The sequence below is a fragment of the Numida meleagris genome, chromosome 3 (assembly GCF_002078875.1).
Source record: "Numida meleagris isolate 19003 breed g44 Domestic line chromosome 3, NumMel1.0, whole genome shotgun sequence".
Lineage (NCBI taxonomy): Eukaryota > Metazoa > Chordata > Aves > Galliformes > Numididae > Numida > Numida meleagris.
This window is the reverse complement of record NC_034411.1, coordinates 83,267,606-83,271,840: the sequence shown is the minus strand read 5'-3', so window position 1 is coordinate 83,271,840 and position 4,235 is coordinate 83,267,606. Positions and strand designations below refer to the sequence as shown.

At 41.3% G+C, this 4,235-nt stretch overlaps 1 protein-coding gene across 3 annotated transcripts in view; it reads left to right on the top strand.

Moving 5' to 3' along the window:
• The window catches only part of COL19A1 (collagen type XIX alpha 1 chain), a 195,941-nt gene continuing 191,706 nt past the window's right edge, over positions 1-4,235 (top strand). For 2 of the 3 annotated variants that reach the window (XM_021391917.1, XM_021391913.1), the window contains exon 1: positions 1-3,647. The gene's annotated coding sequence lies outside the window, so the exon portion shown is untranslated. The remainder of the gene's footprint in view (positions 3,648-4,235) is intronic. The other variant, XM_021391918.1, reaches the window with a different exon arrangement.

Genomic DNA, 4,235 nt, shown 5'->3' with positions numbered 1-4,235 from the left:
TGACCTTAGGCTAAAAATACAAAATCTAATGAAGGTAACTACGTTGCTGAGATGGCATCAGCCTGTTTTCAGAGAGTATGTTTTGAGATCCTGCTTGTGTGCATGACAGGGAAGGCAGTTTTCAGGAAGATACAGTTTTATGTAATAAATTGTATTCACCCAAATCTTTTCAGTATGAATAATTACAGCTTGACATGTCTCCAAATCTATTTGGGATGTGCTTTTTACGTATTAAAACTACAAGGCCAGATTCTTAAAGTCAAAGAACTCAAACTGTCGTAAGCCCTACTTGTTCAGGCATTCATTAGAAACATTCATCTCATCTCTCCTCATGTAATATTGCTCAATTTGCCATAACTTGAAATAGAGGTAATTTTTTTTTAAGGAACTGTTCTTAAGTTACAGATACTTCACTGACAGGATTTGACTGCTGGAGAACAAGATTAGAAAAAAAAAGCTTAAACTGAATAAACTAAATCTGCTGGCAGGAGTAAAAATAAATAAATAAAAAAAGAATCCACTCTTACCATAGAATGCTTGTAAGGAGAATACGTAGTTTTTTAAACAGCCATAACAGAAAGCAAGACCTTGCATCAGGCACGCAAGATGGTGACACTTGACATTTGTTCTTACACAGAGTTTATCTTCACTGCAGAAGTTACAAACAAATTCAAAAGAATGAACACTTTAATTGTTTCAGTGCAATGCAGCTGTCATGACTGGTTGGCAAACCTTGCAAAGGGCAGAAAGGTTCATCTGCAAAAGAACTTGTGGGTTTAAAAAACAAACGAGAAAACAAACGAGAAATAGTGCAGTAAGGCAGAGGCTCAAATCAATCTTTTTAGAAAACTTTTCAAGTAGAGTACTGCTGCTTTCAGAATTCTGTCAAAGCTTGAGGCTTCACTCCTGCATATGTGTTATCACAAGCAACACAAGTCAAAAAATGTGGGTCTAACAAGATGGAGACAAATCTGTTAGCACCACACAGACAAGAGTGAGCTATGTGACTTGGCTGTTTTGGATATCTAAGAGTGCTGAAAAAGAAACAAAGGCTGAAAGTGACTGTCAGCAGTAAAGTTTCCTGGAACAAATAAGTCTGTCCCTGCATTCCCCTACCCTCAGTTCTCCTGCCTTTCCCTCTGTATCTTGCCTGCAGCTGCAGTTCTAGTTAAAGCTGTTCAGCGAAGCAGTTCATTCTCGGCACAGGAGGTGGAATGTGTTCCACACGGCTGTGCTAAGTATGGTGTCAAGCTTAGACTCTCTGTTTTTTGGTGTATTTGCCTTGGCTCTTGTCTGTATCCAGGTAAGATCCTGACTCTGTTTGCAAGTGAGAGTTTCAGCTAAGCAGAGATATTCAAAAAACTGTGTTGCTACACAGGTAACATAGTAGATCATCCCTTTGCTACGATGTTTCAGATCACACTCTCCTATCAGCCATTTCCAGCACTTCCTGACAACTAGGAGAGGAGAACTACTACAGCCAGTGTTTTCTGTGCAGTACGCTACCAACTTTGCAGGTAAACTTGGTTCACACTTTTCAGCTGTGCATGAGAACAAAGTTTTGTGAGTTGTGGCTTTGCTTCTTGTATTGCAGGAGAGAGTTTTTTGGTTCCTAACAGAATTCTGTAAACAGTAAGATTTTTCTTGATCCCAATTTTTATGTCACTAGTCATTCAAAACTGTTTCTATCAATATGAAGTGTTCTATAGAAATAAATACAGTTACTGTCTCCAATGTCCAAGTCCTCCTTAACCGGTATAAATCAGAGTAATTCCTTTGACTTACATGAACTGGCATAATCCCATTTAGTTGAAGATCAGGTCCAGAGTACAGGAAACGGTATTAGTCAGGGAACATTACAATAGGTTCTAATTCTTCTTCTTCTTAATGCTTTCGTAATGATGTGGAGTGTTTTGAAGTTGCTGTAGTCCAAACAAGTTATTTTTGGTTTTCTGTTTGGAGTGTCTCTGGCTCAGTAGGTGGAACAACATCCTTGGTTTAGGGATTATGTTTCATTATTAATTCAAAAGCAATGAAAGCCAAGCTAGAATTTGAGATTTTGAGCAAAGCTAAAGCTCTGAGGAGACGAATGTTTCCTTAAAGGATGAGCAGATTGAATTAGCTTACCTAATTCTGAATGTAAATTCATTGATATTAATAAAGTTCTAACAGCTGAATCCATATATTTAGGGCATGTAAAACGAAGTAAAGAAGAAGGATTTAAAGAATTTTAATAACTTGAAAGAGCGGTGGGAAATGCATTTCTTTTCGAATAAAAAATGATAATGCCTTTCACTGGGAGCAGAGCTTTTACAATGGGTCTTTCAACTAGGCATCTCAAAACTCTTTTTGAAACACTGAATTATGTCTCAACACTGCAGCCTTTATCAAATGAACAGTCTCAAAGCAAAGGAAATACTCAGCTAATTTTGCAGCTGAGGACTGGGATCTGGAGCCTTGCCCTGTGAGGTGATGAAGCTTTGCTTTCCAGAACTTTCAGAAGGAGCAAGCAAAAAGTGTGATGCGCATAAAGTCACAGTACGAATCTAGGAAAGTTCTGGATTAAAACACCCTACCAGGCATATGTAGGCTGCAATTTCATCTTTCTCTTCTGATGCTACGTTGGAAAGGACAACTGCTTTGAAATTTAAACCAAAAAGATAATCATGTCTTTCTGCGTGGTTTGTCATCCCAACCCATTGTCTTTGCTGGAACACTGGTGAAAATCTGCTGGGAGGAAAAGGCAAAAAAGTTAACCATTCAAGTCTGCTGACCTTAAAACCAGTTGAGCTAAATTGACATTTGCTACTCTTCATTCAATGGTCACCACCATTCTTTTTTTGTCCTGTCAGAACGATTCCAATAGGAGATATGTCCTGAACACATATAAATGAAATAAGTTTAAATAAGCTCTAAGTTTGTTTTCTGTGTATGTGTATCTTGTCATTTTACTTTTCTATCCCTCTGTCTGGTTTACAACCATGAAATGCAATACAGAAAACTGCCACAAGCACACAGAGAACTGAGAAAAGTACAGTTTGCCATAGCCAGGGGCAGCACTCAATGTCACCGCTTTATCGTAGGCAGATAGCACAGTGCGAGAACATTCTGATTTGTAAATGATGGATTTTGAAAGGCAAAACAAATGCCAGTAATCCGCTGTGTTTTGCAGCATCAGCGCTGTAAATAGGCATACTCTCTTGGTTATTTGGTTGAACAAATTTTAAATTTATGGTAAGTATAAGCACACGTCATTAATTTTATATACTTTAAGTGATAATAGCCAGCTTCTGCCAGCATGCTAATGTATGTAATCTGTTCTTTATAGCCCGAAGCCAGACACCCTTTCATTCGTGCGTTCATACTCTGGTAAATTAATTTACAGAACTGGAGGGGAGGGGGTAGAAAGAAAACATTTCTTGCACTGTCACTGCCCCTCGGATATCTGATTGTGTAAAGAGTGTGCCGGGCGGCGGTCCGTCCTGTCCCGCAGCTCCGAGCGGAGTGGGAGGGTCACGCTGCGTGAGACTGATAAGGGCAGCGCTGCATCCCCTCGCTGCGCTCCGGAGACGTTCCGCAACTCGTCGGCACGCAGCAGCGCGGGCATGTCCGTGCCTCTGGGGGGCAAGCTGGAATAGAAACCAAAGGTAAGCAGCTTGCTGTTGGCAATGAGTTGTCCGAACAACTTACCTGTGCGCACCACAAGTTTCAATATTCCTGTTTTGGTGCTTGTTCAGAATTGTTAGCTAAGTTTGCTAGTGATTTTGTCATATTAACTACATCCGATAGAAGCACGCATAGTAAGCTTTTAACGTGCTGTAATCAGCCAGAGCTGTAAGAGTGCTTGTGGGTGATTACAGATACATGCTAATGAAAGCAGACCTGGTACATTTGTAATAATTTACAAAAAAAAAAAAAAAGATTAAATTGTTGTAAATCGGCATAGCACTATATATATATACAATGCGTGTGTATATTTACATTTTTCACTGTATCTGTTAGTGTGCATCGTTCTGATCCGTGCGCGTACAGGGTGGCCTACATCCCGTTACCGGGACTGTCCCTGCGAGCAGCGGCACGTGCGGAGGGCACAGCAAATCCACAGGAGGGGAACGCTGCCGGGCAGCCCCACGGCTCCTCGGCTGCCCTCGGCGGGAGCGCCGCGCAGCGCCACCGGACCTACCCCGCCCGGGAGCGGAGCGCCGCCCGCCGCCGGGCCGCCTTCCACCTGCCCG